Source organism: Epinephelus lanceolatus, chromosome 7 (genome assembly GCF_041903045.1).
Source record: "Epinephelus lanceolatus isolate andai-2023 chromosome 7, ASM4190304v1, whole genome shotgun sequence".
NCBI classification, from domain to species: domain Eukaryota; kingdom Metazoa; phylum Chordata; class Actinopteri; order Perciformes; family Serranidae; genus Epinephelus; species Epinephelus lanceolatus.
This window is the reverse complement of record NC_135740.1, coordinates 30,121,772-30,138,175: the sequence shown is the minus strand read 5'-3', so window position 1 is coordinate 30,138,175 and position 16,404 is coordinate 30,121,772. Positions and strand designations below refer to the sequence as shown.

The 16,404-nt window shown below is 40.2% G+C and overlaps 1 protein-coding gene across 4 annotated transcripts in view; it reads left to right on the top strand.

Moving 5' to 3' along the window:
* The window catches only part of drp2 (dystrophin related protein 2), a 197,279-nt gene that overhangs the window by 33,166 nt on the left and 147,709 nt on the right, over window positions 1-16,404 (top strand). The window contains exon 1 of one of the 4 annotated variants that reach the window (XM_033633165.2): window positions 15,548-15,678. The exons of the other annotated variants lie outside the window; for them this stretch is intronic. The gene's annotated coding sequence lies outside the window, so the exon portion shown is untranslated. Of the gene's footprint in view, window positions 1-15,547; window positions 15,679-16,404 lie in introns of those variants that run through there. 4 annotated transcript variants of the gene reach the window in all.

The window sequence follows — 16,404 nt, the reverse complement described above, 5'->3', positions numbered from 1 at the left end:
AGGTCACAAATAATTATGTCCAAGGCAGTAAAAAAACAACACAACCCAACACCACAGTTTTAAAGGTCCAGTGTGTAGGATTTAGGGGGATATATTGCAAAAATGGAACATAATATAATAAATATGTTTTCTTTATTGTATAATCACCTGAAAATAAGAATTGTCATGTTTTTGTTACCTTAGAATGAGCTGTTTATATCTACATGGGAAGCAAGTCCTCATCCACAGAGTTCAGCATGTTGCACTGCCATGTTCCCACAGTAGCCCAGAGTGGACGAACCAAACACTGATTCGCGATAGGGCCAGTCGTGTTTTTTGCATCGACTACTGTAGTTAGTAACTCCTCCACAACTAGAGAGTTGGAAAAAACACTTTTTTTAAAACATAAAACTGCTTCATTGTTTTTACCAGTTTAAATTACCAGGTTTTCGAGAGAAAGCGGCCTTTGCAGATAATTCAGTGTTCAGTAAAACCTCCTTTACATATGATCTTTAGTTATCAGAGAAAAAAGGTGAGAACACATTCGCAGGTGCTAGGCTAACAGCCCATCTACAATATGCCAAACAGGGTCGGAGAAACTGCTTTATTCAGTGTTTAAATCACCAAATCTGTTTGTCTTGTAGAGGAGGAGACCTTTGTGTATGATTTGGCTCCTGGTAAATATTTTCTAAACGTCTGGATCAGGAAAAAGGTGAGCACACATTCAGTAATCAGGGTAAATAGTTGAGCACACATTAGCATGTGCTAGGCTAGCGGCCCGCCTGCAACGTGCTAAATAGCTAATACCGTTAAACTGCTTTATTTAGTGTTTTTACTGGTTTTAATCACCTGGTCTGTTTGTTTTGGAGCGAAAGAGACCTCTGTGGATAATTCAGCTCCCAGTAAAAACCTCCTGAACAGTGAATACTCAAGGAATTCTGACCTGTACAAGTTTCAGCTGGTTGCAATTTGCAGTCCTCACCACTAGAGGCCTTCACTCCTGCGACAGTCTGGCAACCTGTCCAGGGTGTAACCCACCTGTCACCCAGTGTCAGTGTCAGGCCCTCCCCTGACCCCTAACAGGATAAGTGGTTACAGAAGATTGATGAATGAATGAGCCACTATATGCCCCTCAGTTTTAGACACTGTTCCTTAAAAGCATTCATGCCGGCGACAACCGTGGCCTGCGGCCTTGAGGGGATTCCTTCGAATTTGGCAGAAACATCCACGGAGACTCAGCAATGAACTCATTAGATTTTGGTGGTCAAAGGTCAAGGTAATTGTGTCCTTGTGTTGGTGTCAGTCTTGTGAGATATCTCAAGACGGCCTTAAGGGAATTTCTTCAAATTTGGCAGACGTCCATTTGACATTTTATACCCCATAGTCCAAAGGTCAACTTCACTCTGATATCATAATGTCCTCCAAAACACTTTATCAATGCTACAGCTCAGAAACAGAAGGGGAGTCACTTGATCAGACTGCTGACACTACTCTTGGTTGTCCACCCTAAAACTCTGCTTATTGTATAGATCCTCTGTGTTGCCAGAGGGAAGATGTGTGTGACACAGCTATGTTTTAGAATTTGTAGCTTCTTTGCAGCAGCATTCGTAATCAAAACATTGTTTACCATCTGAAGTGGTCCGTGGAGGAGTACAATCACAGTTCTTTCTTGCTTTCTTACTTAAGACACGAGTAATAACTAGTGATGATGGAAAAGCAGGACCAGTTAACAGCTGAAATAAAGTCAGTTACAGTAATAATATATGTGAGATGCCATTGTGCGGGCATGATGGAAGAAAAGTGAGTGATGATCCAGAAAACTTTGTAAAATAGCGTCACTGTTATTTTGTGAGCAGGATTTGAACTATTCTGCATTAAACTTCAGCTGACTCTATGTAAATGCATCCTCTCCCAACAGAATATTTCATCTCATAGTCTTTGCAGTTGAAGAAAACTCATCTTAATTAGCAGGGATTTCAATTGGGGTTTGCTAAATTACCTCTTTTCTGAACCAGGCGTTCCCTCTCCACACATCACTGCATGTTAGGAAGCCATGGCAAGGTTGACTTTTAATCAGCGTTGCGTACACAGTAATTGTAAGGCAGCATGTGCATTTCTTTGTGTTAATTTTCTTTAATTAAGTCTAAACACAGCAGATGCACTTGTCAGTAAATGGGTATTTCAAACACAAGGGACTGTCTTTAATTTATTGTCTTCCCAGAGTTTTTAATTTTTTTTGGAACAAACAATGCAGCCATTGCCACAATATGAGCTCCTTTGAGATTCTAAGTCTTGGCTAATCCTAAAATGCCTTTTGATATAATTATAAAGGAATGACTAAATAATCTGTTTAAGATGTGGACTGATATGTTTTAAATCCTCTTTAGTGCCGTATTGCCCCAGCTCTCTGCCAGATGGCATGTCACATACTGTATATATCACCCCACTGTAAAAGGATTGCATACATCCTAAACACAACATTGCCTTACTAAAACACTCTTCTACAGCAGTGATACTGATGGCCTTTGGGTTAAAGTTGGCCTTCGATAAAGTGCTAATTTTGGCAGCTATTTTTGATTTGGTCTTAGCCCTTAGTCAAAAATGCTTAGCTCATTCAGGAACACTTTAGTCAAAATAAACTCTATTTACATTTGCAGTATTATATTTGGCAGTATGACTCTGTTCTGGGGCCTCTCTGCCTTTCCTTGGGCCTATGCAGAAAGCCTCTTCCACGCGCCTACATGGCAAGCCTAAGGACACCTCTCTGCCCTTCCACGTGCAAACAAGGAAAGCCTTAAGGCAAAGACAGCGAACCTCTGTGCCCTTCCATGCACCTACATGGCTGCCTGCCGCTATGCTCAATTAGTGCTAGTCACATTTAGTTGACAACAACACATGATGCTTTAGTTCAGTTTTAGTTGACATTTTAGTCAACTTGTGGTCATTACTTTATGTAAAAAATGGTTTTGAAATGACTGACAGGGTATGTCAAGTATTGAAATTTCACTTGGACATAATTTTTCTAATATTATATGACAGACTTCCTTGTCTCTAGTTTTTTAACAGATTTAAAGATTGGTTTATGCGAACACATTTACTGATAATCATTTGGAAAGTTTAAAAACTCAAACTTTGAGACCATAAATAACTAATTTCTGACAAAAACAACAGCCAGGATTTGTATCCAGGTTCAGGTTCAGGTTCACTGTAAATGATCTCACTCGAAAGAAGTAGAAAAATAACTTTGTTTCAGCCTGAATTCTTAAACTGCAACATGTTAGTCTTGAGGTTTAAACTCATGTCCTCTCACAGAGTCGGTGATTAAATCTTCCAGGTCTGTTTGAGAAAACTGCTGAGTGCAGACTGTTTACATACAACACAGCTCCACTCTCAGATAAATGAGCCTCCTACCTTCCTGTCAAGCAGCATCAAACAATAAACCTTCTAGAGGCAGTTTGGATCTAAGGGAGTCCTGTGGGGATCAACAGATTAGAAGTTCAGTGGCTGCGTGGTGTGCTGCAGTTCAGCGGCTAACAAGGAGAGCTAGCTGCAGCCACTGCAGCAGCTGACAAACATTACAAATCCATTGAACAGTCAGACACACGGCTGCTTATTTACTGCCAAAGTACAGCTCACAAGTTGTTCTAATGGCTGACACTGCTTTAGTGTGAGTGTTTTGGAGGCCAGTGAAGCATCCTGGCACCAACTATTTACTGGCATTTATCAGCCTGTCAGTCCTGATCCCATGCCGCTCATGGAGCATTTTAGATTAGCATTTTTCTAATATGTTTCGTTAAATAATTTATCATCCAGTTCTTCTTTCCTCTCATTTTGAATGTACGATAGCCCACCACTTACATTTTAGTCTCGCCTTGTCAACATCTCATCTTCATCATGTCAAAAGAACATTTTGAACATTTTTTATCATAGTTTTTGTTAAATTAAATGTGAGAGGGTACTGGGAGGCCTGCTGACAACTTTCTAAATTACAATGAAAATAAATGAATGCACACAATTATTTGTTGTCCTTTCAATGTAAAAAAGGTGCCAGCGTGCATAAAAAACAGTCAACATTGAGCTTCTTTATTGGTTTTTTAAAAAGTGACTAATTAGGGGCCCAAGCAGGGACACTTTCAAACATTAATCTTAAAGTTCAGTTTTACATAAGTATCTGTAAATAAAGCATGGCAAAACAATCTTAACCAAACTTGCCGCACATGTGTAGATGCTTTGTCTGAGCTTTGCTAAGCAGTCTTGGGATATTCTGCAACTAGGGAGTACCACAAATGCAAAAAATAAATAAAAATGGATAATTGATTTGGGTAATGTCTCAATTAATCCATAAAAATTTGGTAATGATTGCTTAAAGAGGGCATGACTTACTACAATAAACCTAAATTTCAAGACATCACATTCCAGACTTCATAAAATCACAATAAATCGCCAGTATGTCCTTTAGAGCTGATTTTTTTCAGCACAATCACTGAATTGTGACGAAAGTTTGATTCACTGCAAGCTATAGTCAATTCAGAGGTCACTATATATTTTTGAGGATATGCAAAATCAGTTAACATCTATATCTCCACAAGTTTATATTCAAATGCAACCAAATAGACAGACATTATTTGGATACTAAATATCACATGTTTCAAATGGTGTTCAGATTAGTTTAACAGTGAGTCTGCAGTGATATTCAAAATTGTGTTGTAATTTGTACTGTGTGTGCAGCATTCGTTTCATCACATTTTTAACCAAATGTCATCTAAATATTTGACAATACACCCAAAACCAGCCCAATAATGTGAGATATTTTTGAGAATTTTATCACCAACAGTTTGACATTTGTAAGTCTTTCAGCCTAAAACGGAACAAAACAAAAAAATACCCAGTTTTTGTGGTATTGTTGCCTCAAGCTGTCAGAGGGTGTTTGTGAAGTCATGTTTTCCTGGTGGCGCAGGGAATAAGTTTTCTGCACTGAGGACAAAGAGGTTCAAGATTCAAATTCCCAGGTTGGCAAATACTACACCTTCTAAACAACGTTCACCAGCTGGTTGGTGTGTGTTTTTTTCAGGATTGTGTCTCCAATAGTTAAACTGTTGTGAAGATTGTAAGCTTTCTCACCTCCCTCTATCAGCCTTATACTTTTGAGGCTGGTTTGGCTTCCTGGTCTTGGAGATGGTGGGCAGGTTTTGAGAGGTCGTCAAGAAACTACCTGCACCTGGGTAGATCTCCTGTATCTGCCCATCTGTTGTGAACTCTTGATGTTTAGGTAAGTTGAGGTGCCATATCTCATGCTACGGTCTTAATTTCCAATTTAAAATACCCAATCTACTTTGGTAAGTCTCACATATCCAATATATTCAACTTGAGTAAAAATAATTTCATTCACTTCATAATTTGTTCTGTAAAAACCTACTATGAGCTACAGTGATTAGCTGTTTCCACAGTAGTTAAGTGGAAAGGTGATTGTCCCTTGATGCAAAGGATAAGAGTTCAGCCCCTCCTTTTCATGTTGTGTCTGACTTATCAATGTCATTTCTGTTTGTCTGTCTTTGCTGCTGCTGTCCCTGCCGTAGGCTTTCCATGTAGGTGCATGGAAGGGCAGGGAGGTTTATTCTCTATGCCTCAAGCTTTCCTCATTTGCACGTGGAAGGGCAGAGAGGTGTGCCCTCTCAGGAAGAGGCTTTCTCCATAGGCCCGAGGGAAGGTAGAGAGCCCCCAGAACAGAGCCATACCTCCAAATGTAATACTGCAAATGGAAAAAAAGTTTTCTGTGACTAAAGTGGTCCTGACTAAATTGTAGTTATGTCAAACATGTTTTCACAGAGGGTCATAAACCACATCGAATGTTTCTAAAAGTAGATTTATACATGTTGAAAGAGCATCAGAATACAGGGATGACCTCCATAAATAATTTTAAAGAACTTCAAGAGTTTTGCTTCTCTCTCTCTATTAATTAATAATGTTTGTTTATTAACTGGTCCCTGGCCTGCTGACATTTTGTTAAGGTGGCCCCAGGGAAAGCAGGTGTATCCCTCTTCTATAGGGCTTGCATTATATAAATGACATCATCAAGACATTTAGAGCTCTTCATATTGAGTTATAGTGGCCTGAATATTACCAGTTGTGTCATCTTTAAAACTCACAGCAGAATTGGATTTCTTTTTACATCTGGCTGCTCAGTCTCAGAGCCGCTCCTCTGCTTTTTCAGCCCATGTATTTTTCATTCTGCTCACTCGAGTTTGTCGAAGGTGTGCTTGAAATCATTCACCCAAGAAGAGTATTCCAATCTGTAAAGTTAATCACCGTTTTTTTGCTTTTGGTTAAGTAATGAGCCCAAAATCAGCCGAGTTCATTTTCTGATTGTTTCACCAGTAATTTCAAGCCCTGTGGTCTTCTGTTTTCTAATTTGTAACTTTGATTTGTCATTTTTCAGGAACTGGTTTTTAGCAAAGGAGCTGTTTTCTTTTCTCTGTTTGATACAGGATGAAAAATCTCAACTGTCATCTGCCGCCTTAAAATAGATTCAAGACTACAAACTACTTCTTAAATTTTCACCCTGTTAAGCTCCGTTCATTAGTCATAAGCATAATTGAACAGATGACTCTCAAGGTGGATATTTGCATGCAACGTGCACACACACAGATTGAAATACATTATGATTAAATAAACCGTGTGTGAGATTGCATGAGATTTTTCAGCTTTCATTAAGGTTACACAGCTGTAGATTCAATTTTCTTGAAAAAGACAGCAGGAGAGGGCCAAGATGACTGCATGAAATAAGAATGGAGAGTGTTCACAATAAGCTCATTAGGATGCTGTCTGTACCAGTGGCATCAACAAAACAGCTGAGTAAAGTGGACATTTGGCCGTAATCTATTCCTTGCTGGCGGAGCTGTTTGAAGCAGAGACCACTCAGGGCACACTGCAAAATAACTCATCTTATCAAGTAATTTTTGCTTACTAGTGAGGCTTAAAAGCCTTGTTTTCTTCAAACGAGTGAAAAAAATCTGTCAGTGTATTAAGATTGTTTCAGCATGCTTCGAAAACAAATCAACTTGTTTTCTTTAGATGGGTGGCAGCATCTTGAAAGAACACAGAATAGAGTTATGAAGGGGAGGAAGTTGTGCAGGGTGTCCTGGGTTTTTTAAGTAAAAGTCATATTCATTTTTTGCATGTGTTGGGTTACTGGCATTTGAAGCAGTTCCAAGGCTTTGGATAAGCATGAAACTCTCCCGGTTAAATCATGAGCAAAAAATACGAGCAGTTGCATCAGAAAATATTTGGTTCTTCAGTAAATAGTCGAAAGTTTCAGCCTGTGTATTTAGAAACTTCAAGCCGTTCTAGTCAGTATCTTTATAATAATAACAAATGAAATGACTTCTTAAAAAAACATCGGATGATTAACTAATCTCCTCATTACGAGGTCTTCAAATACGGACGTTTGGTCACTTCCTCAGCGTCTCACACCAACGCACAAAGTTTAACGTTTGCATGAGATGCACAGTTGTCTCCTGGGTGAAGCCAAGCCCCCAGAAACAGTGCTGGGCATTGAAGCCTTTTTGACATAGTGGCCAGACTGTGTCATTACAACCTGTGGGTTGTCATGTGATGCTGTCTGGCCAAAAATACTTTTCCCATTGACTTACATTGTGAAAGAGATGTCTGTAAATCAGTTGATATTTGAGCTTCACGGTACGAACACTTAAATAGCCCTTATTACAAGCATCTTATCCTGAAAATTATTTTCCTTCGGTTTTTCATATGAGCAAGCCTGAAACTGAGCACTTGGGAGGTGGGGTGAAGACACTAGTACGCTCACTCTATGGCCCATGGATGCGGAAGATCCAGATCATTTTAAACCCGGAATATGAACATTTTGGTTTCACACACCACTCAACAACTTCCACAGGAATTAGTGAGGCCCATGTATCTGTGTAACATATTGTAAGTGGTTGATGTTGTGAAACAATCGCGGTCAAGTTGTCATGGTTTAGCTTAAAATAAGTGTATTACGGGATAATGATAAAACTTGACAAAATGTGAGCATGTGACTTGGTGAAAGTACATGACAGATATACATAACTTGTGTAACGTTAAAGGGCTGTGGCCGACTCAGAATTTTTTCAATCAAATCAGATTTGCCCGTTTCATACAAATATTTGCCGATTTCCCAGCAAGCAATAGTCGTGATTTAAATGTATTGGCTATATTTAGGTCTGATTTAGTCTAGCTACATGTAACCCAAATCTAGCCGATTTAATTTTGAAATTGATTAAATGTAATTTTCGCCATTGCAAATGGCGTGCGGTATGATATTCAATCACGTATGGAGAGTCAACAGTAATTAAAATATGTTTATCTCCATTTTTTGGACATGGTCTCTACATAGCTGTATAATTGATGACGTCTACACTTTGGCTATGGTTAGACGTCTACCAAATTCAGCCGTGATTTAGCCTAGACATCAAGTCTTCATGTAGACGGCTATTAGACATTTTTTAAACCAAAAAATCCTTGCTGGGTTGTTTTTTCTGTTCCATATAAAGTTTTATAGTTCGAACACGGCTCAGCAGGACGTTCAGTGTGACAGCGGCATTCATGTAACGTTAGTAAACAAGCCAACTGCGGTAACTACGGATCAGAAATGTGCAAAAACATTTTTTAATGACATTAGATATCAAACAAAAGCCAGAGACTGTATGCTATTAAGCATCTGTGAGCTGATAATTCACCATTGCTAAGCAGAAGAGAGAAGATAATGTTATTTCAGAGCCTTACAGCGAAAAGTTTCTCCCTCTCTGTGCTGCCGCATCTTGTCTGCAGCTGACCGTACCAAAGAGTCGCATGAAAGTCAAGAGTGCTCACTCCGAATCTCTGAAGGCGCAGCCCTTAATGTTATGCTAAAATAAGTCAACGCTGACTTTTGGTTTCACATAGGACACTAGCAACACTCTCTTGGGTGAAAGCCCTGTGTTTGTTTGACCCATCCAACCACCCTGTTCTCCTGGATTTGCAGACTGTGTCACTCTTTACAGGAGTTACTTTAAGTGTCTAATATTGCTGTGGATGGGTTTACACTGGAATTACTTAAAAGCCCTCTGCTTCTCACATCACATCCACTATTCAACTCGCTACTCCAGGTTGCGGCCAACAGAAACTTTACACATGACCTATCATGTGTTCATGAAAACCATGACATTGCCTCAGGGACTCATAACTGAGCCAAAATGTTCTATTAGCTGACCAGAATCAAAATATGTCCCGTTGCAGTATCTAAGGTTCGTATTGAAGGTTCGTCCTATTTACTGAAATGTTTCCATTGCATAGGAACCTCATAAGATGGTAATGATTGTTCCAGGTATTAGTCAATCCCCTGGGGTGTTACCAGGGAAACCAAGTTATTGCTTGTGAAAAACTCAAGAGCTTGATTGCAATAGACATGAAAATAGAAATGAAAAGTATAATTTATTTTTCTTTGGTAAGTGACTGTGGTGTACATTAGATAATACCCTTTAAGGTGTCCGTAATCAGGAATTAATGGACAACAGGGAGGCCAGAACCGGCATTATCCCGTACTAGGTGGAATGGTGCAGCCATAAAAACACGTCTGAATCCACAGAGGTTTCAATATTTCAGTCAGTGTAAACATCATACAGCTTCAATGAAGAGGTGGAACAAGCTAATACAAAATATCCAGTTGTGAAAACAATGATTGTGACGACCTCAATGTTACTTAAGGGAAATAAAAGGGGAAGCACATTTCAAAAGGTTAACGGCAGTGAGAAATACCTCAGGGACCAGCGACTCTCCTAGCGTATAAGCCCATAAGGCAGGTTGCTGCACTACACACACACACAAAACACAAACTATCACAGAATAATATTTTCATACAGTCAGTTGGAGCTTCACTGCTGCTCTGGAAGCACTTCAGTCACCATGCAGCTGAATGAAAAGCAGACCCATTACTCACCTGATGCTAGAATCAACACAATGAGCATCCTGTAAAGTGTTCAAATAACACTTCCCCACTTCCACTTCCAGCAGTAATGATGTTAATGTCAGCTGAGCTCTTATTTCACCGCTGAGCCCTCGCTTCAAAGCCATCTTTTGAGGACAGAAAAAAAAATTGCCACCATGTAAATATAAATAAGTGTGTGGATGCCATGTTTGCTCCTGAGGGAAATCACTTTGTCATTGAAAGTAGGAAGGGTAATGAAATATTCGGTTGGAGGGCAAAACACTACGAGCATGACAATGTGCAGTCGTGATGGGAGTACAGGAGGAAGACGGCAGGAGGAGGAGGGGAACTGAAAGTCTTTCCTTTCTCCTGCTGTTCTGTTCGGTGCTTCCAATCACAAATCACCGTGCCACATGTCTGCAGACAAAAGGAGTCAAGCTTGGGAAGAGCGCGGCAATGTTTCATGGGGGAATAGTAACAGTTTGACAGCTGCCTTCGCCCAGCAGGGGTGTGTGGGGTATAGCTGATGTAGTTTTTCTTACAGTAAGTGTGTGTCTCTGTGCATGCCTGCTATTTAATAGACGATATTGAAGAGTTCCTATGTGGATATGCGTGTGTGCTGTGTCATTGGAGCTCCTCCAGTCCCTCCAGCAGAGTGTGACGGTTGCAGCTGTGAGGGGAAGCTCAACTCGTTCATCCTGCATCAGCAGCAGAGAAGGGACTGAGAGCTGTGTGTGTGTGTGTGTGTGTGTGTTTTCCCCTTTCCCTTCGAAGTTCTAACTGGTGGCTGTTGAGGGGCTGTGGGACAGTGGGACGGAGCAGCAGGGAGGCAGTTGTCCAACCCCCACTAACCCCCATCAGGCACACAGCCAAGAGCCAGGACACACATCAACATGCATCCACACACGCTCACTCACAGAAATGCACAAGTACACTCGTGCCGACTCTATTTACCAGCGGGCCTCCTGGACACTGATACTCTGAGTCAGTGTTGGCTTGGGATTTATTTGTTGAAGTAAAATCAGTGCTCGCCACATTCAGTGAAGGCGAGCCGCTAAGTTCTGGGCGTCCGTATCAGCACTCGCCAGTTCTTTTGGACGGTGCATAATGGCTTTATCACTTCTGTTAAGTGTTTGTAATTGTGGGTGTGAAAGCATTACAAATCGTTGTTGGCTTAAGCTTGCTGACAGAAGGATGTGTTCGCAATTACACTTCGAAATTAGTTCCATTTCAGTACAATCACTCCATCTGTCACAGATGATATGTACTATATTTTAGTGGGAACGTGTAAACTCTGAGAATGAAATGTCCCTGAGAAAAACCTCATGACCAGACCTTTGACTCAGCCGAATTTTTTACTTCTCATCCCTTAAACTTTTTTGTTTTTCTCCTTTTTTCCAAAGGAGAGTCCTGAAGAAGATGAGTAAATGAATTAAAGGACATGTTTCACAGCTGTAGCCATGACCTTTGGTAACCTTTGTGTGGCTCAGGAAGTACAATGGGTCGTCCACAAATGTCTAAGGGCAAGGTCAAGATACTAAATCCCAAATTGCTCCCAGTCTGTGTATGAGTGTGCGGGGATGTTAAACTGAGTAGCAGGTGACCTTGCAAGGAACCTTGTACTGTAGCCACAGCCACTAGTGGGTGAATGTGACATGAAGTGTGAAAGTGCTTTGAGTGGTTGAAGGACTAGAGAGGTGCCATACAGTGCAAGTCCATTTACCATTTACCTCTATAAAATGCTTTCTCCTGTTTCCAGCTATAATCTAAAGCAGTGGCTCCCAAATTCTCCCCTTAAGGGGTCCCAGGATAGAGAGAAAAGTATATTTCTGTTGCACAAATCATGTTAATTTTTTCATATTTTTCTCAACTTTTTTACTTTGTTCTTTGAGCAATATTGGATACGTTCACTTCCTTAAGCCTCCACAAATCCTTCAAATGAAACCATCTAAAAAAGGAATACTTGAATTCCTTACAACTCATGCAAGGCCATAACTTGTGAACAGGGGTCACAAGCAGACACTGCCTTAGCGTAAGAAGTCACTGCCTTTATATCAGGCATTAAAATGCTAGATTCCAAACATGTTTTATAAGGAATGTTATTTAAAATGATCAAGGTCTCTCTTTTATGCCTCTCAGGTACTATCACACTCTGTTTTGTTAGATTCCAAAATTATCTCTTTTGTAAAAGAGATAATGAATCTTGAGAGACTTCCTTGTTGAATTAAGGTTCAATAAATATAATAAACTTGCTACATACAGAGTCATCAAGACTAAGAGTCTTAAGCAAGGGGTGATCTCCAGGTCTGAAAAGTGAAGTCATCGCGGAAGTGCCTTAAACCTGCTTTTATGTCTAATGACCAACAGGGAGTGACTCCACTAGTTGCAAAAAGAACTCTGATTATATACAAGTCAATGAGAAAATGAGCCTACTTAATTCATGATGTTCATTTTGTCAGTTATGGTCCCATTTAGAGTAAAATAGATGATAAAGCAGGGTAGGCTGTAGGGTGTGGCTACCTGTGATTGATTCACCCCTCGCTCCTCCATAGCTCCACCCTCTTGGTCAAATATGGTCACTTCTGTCTCTAAAAACCAAGATGGCAGCAGCCAAAATGCCAGACTCAAGGCTTCAGAGCAGTAGTCCATGAAACAAAGGGTGATGTCATATTGGTTACGTCATCTTTTATACAGTGTATGGTCTACAGTCATGCCAGCAGCTCTATGACACTGTACTTTGCACAGATGTGATTTGTGCTAATTGCTAATGCCAGCATGCTAACATGCTCACAATGAGAATGCTAAAATACTGATGTTTAGCAGGTGTAATATTTATATTTTTAGTAATTTAACATGCTAGCATTTGCTTATTTACACCAAATACAAAGTACAGCTGAGGGTGATGGGAATTAGGGGTGGGGCTCTCCAGCCACGTCACGATTTGATTGGATCACAATTCAGAGGGCTATGATTCGATGATAAAACAATTATGTGCATCAAAATAGTTGATGTCTATAGATTATTTTTCTCACTGTTTGACTACTTGATACTTTTGAAACATGGCATACTGCATTTGTAGTGATTAGGGCCGTAACGGTACATGTATTTGTGTCGAACCGTTCGGTACGTGACTTTCGGTTCGGCACGACCCTGTACTGAATTATTGGGCGTAGGATATTATTTTATTTTATTTTGTTTTATTTTAATTCCGTTTTTTGCGAGCCGAACCATTTAAAATATCTAGTTCCCCGACAGACATAATTGAGTGACGGACCGAGTCCGACCGTAAATCTTCGCTTTCACTTTGTGCAGCGCATTCTCGCATTTTGACAAGATGGCAAGTGAGCCTGACGAACCTGAAGACCCACCCGCAAACCTTAAGTCCTCCGTTTGGGAACACTTTGGTTTCAGGGTAAAATACGAAGATGGAAATAAACAAGTGGACAAGACAAAAGCAGTGTGCCGACACTGCAGAACAGCGGTCGGGTATGTACTTGGAAACATGTCTAACATGCTAACACATCTAAAGCGACACCACCTGAGTTTGAACGTTAACCAGCACGACTAGAAAAAGCAATCTGGTGCAAACTACGATATCATCATCGTTTTAAAAGAAAGAGCGTTTCCCTGACCATCGCGCTAAAGAAATAACCAACGCCATTGGAGTTGAGTAAAATTGTTTAAGCTGCACTTTAGATATAGGCATGTTTTGTTTACTGCACTTTAACAAAGTGGGAAAGCTAAGTAAGTTCCTAGTAAAACTGAATCTGAGCAGGCTTTACAGCTGACCAGCTGCACTATACTTTTTATTTTAATTGAGTAAAACTGTTTAAGCAGAAATTTATATTTATATTTTTCATTCAAAAAATGTGTTAAAAAAACAGCAGGATTTTATTTTTCACTTTTATATTTCTATTTTCATTCAAACAATGTGAAAAAGCAGGATTTCATATTTGTTTCATTCAAAAATTGTGTAAAAAGAGTTAACCACTGTGGTGGTATGTTTTACTAAGGTTACCAATAACTAAAAGATATTTAATAGTTATCTATTTTTTTCATTACTGTACCGAAAAAAAAACGAATCGTGACTTGTGTACCGAGGTACGTACCGAACTGAGATTTTTGTGTACTGTTACACCCCTAGTAGTGATCCATAATAAATAGATAGATGAATTTACTTGCATACAATGTGGCTCTTGTCCACAATACTGCAGTATTTCACCGAAAATAGTTTGCAACCCACATACTGTTGAATAATAAATGGTTCACAGCCTTTTTATTTTGAAAGTTAACTGCACTGATCAATGACTTAATTCATATGAAAGCATCTTATAATCTCCTGCCTGTATGAGCATAACAAAATAAGGGGGATGCAGCATGCTGTTGTTTAGACATCTCCAGCAATGGAGAGCAGCCCCTCCGCTGCGCCTTCAGCTTGCTAAAGACGCTGAGCAGCTCGCGCAAAGGTGTTTTTGAGGTGAAACAGACTGAGCAGTTATTTTCTTCGTCATAAAGGTGTTTTAAGTTGGTTAATGCTGTAGTGTGTCTTAGTCTGTCTCGTTTGTTCTCATTACTGCTGATGGCTACTCCTCTCCAGTAACCTTAGTCTCTGGGTGACGGCGTAGAAAGTATTTGAGAGAACAGTTCATTCAGTCTGATTAAATTAATATAGCTGCCATGCCTTCTGGACGTGAGTCCTATTCAGTCGCTTGTCTAGCAGGCAATGAGCAATGCTGTACAATAACAGCAAGTGGGTGAGTGGAAAAAGTCAGGGATAGACGAGTGCTTGGACATTCAGCAGGCTGACCTGGTATATATATCAAACACTAAAGAGAGTCTTCAGAAAAAGATTTGTTCATTCATTTTCACCTGTCACTCATTAGTTTTGGACAAAATTACAACTTTAGCCTGATGGTGGCGCTAGATGAAAGTTAGGGATCGTCAGATTTATTACAATTTATCCAGAGGGGGACATGAATGTCTGTACCAGAGTCCATGGCAATCCATCCATTGGTTCTTGAGACTGACCAAGTGACAGTGCAACATTTCTATCCCTACTACCGTGCTGCTAGAGTGACTTAAAATTCGAATGAAAAAGTGACATCTCTAACCTTCTTCAAACCTGATCTTTTTCAATTTGTTGGAAAAAACTCCACTGCTTTGCTGTTATTTCTTTACAATGCTACATATTCCTTGTGCTTTCACTGTGCTGCTGTGACTTTGACCCTTGTGCTCCTTATTATTGTGTATGCTGTGGGAACATACAGTACTGTAGCAACACAAGCCTTTTCTGTAGAAGTATAATTATTTTACTTTTCATTTCCTCTGACTCAAAACTGTTCCTACAACCATTAGTGCAGGTTTTTTGTGCACTGATCAGAGTGTGTGCGTGGGTTGAAGGACATCAGGCAGATGGCCTTTTCTTCCCCTCAATCTTGAGAAGTGGGGGGCCATGTAGGTGTGAGCAGGAATGTAGAAGGACAGAGGAGTCTTTGACCAAGAGAGAAGTTTCTGCTTATTAGGTCACCCATCTCTCCCCATGCCTGCGTCTGTCCCCCTCCCTCCCTACCTCCATCTTTCTCCATCCCTGTTTGTTTCTTTTATCCGTCTCTGGATTCTCCACCAAGCCAATCAACAGACAGGGTAAATAATGTCAATACTCAGTTATCCGAGTGACAGGTTTACAGCATGAGACTGAGACTGGAATCGTAACTGTGCAGCAAGTTCGCACTATTAAGGTAGGCACTGCACATTCTGAAAGAAGCTGCATTTATCTGCAGAGCTCCAGTAATGAGAGTAAATCTCAGCTATCTTATTGCTTCTCAGGGATATCTTAGCCACAGTCTTGATTCCTTCAGATTAATATCAACATGTAGACATGGTGTGGCGGCACAGTGGCTTTGATCCTCTGGTGCTTTATCTACACAGTTGAACTGTCTCTTCTCTTTTGCTCTGAAATCCAGCAAAGCTTTGTGTGCTATCTTTTATCAACTCCTTTGATTTGGAATTCACATATTGTCTGGAAAATGTCCTTCCAGGTTGCCTTGGCTTGAGTTATCAAAAAAAAAAAAAATAGAAAGGGGGAAGAGAAGAGGCAGATATTCTGTCTGCGCTGTTCACGTAATTGGGCACTTTTTAGAAAGTGTTAAGATATGATTTCTGCAGGAAATAGTCATGAGTACATGGAGGTGAGAGCCGTAGCCATGGCAGCAAGACGAATATTGTCTGTGTCACTTTGTGGCATGTCAGTGAAATCTCTGCTGGTTTTTCAGCATCTTTGGAAAACATGCAGCACATACGCTTGACTGTGCAACGTCACATCCGATCAAGGCCGTAAATAATGCATGTTTAAAGCCTGACTCATGTTTTTGAAGTTTAAAGCGGGAGACAGACCCACCTAATGTGCTGCACTGTGGGCAGATACATGCCTGCGTGATGCAGATGTGTGCAGACGGAGATAATAG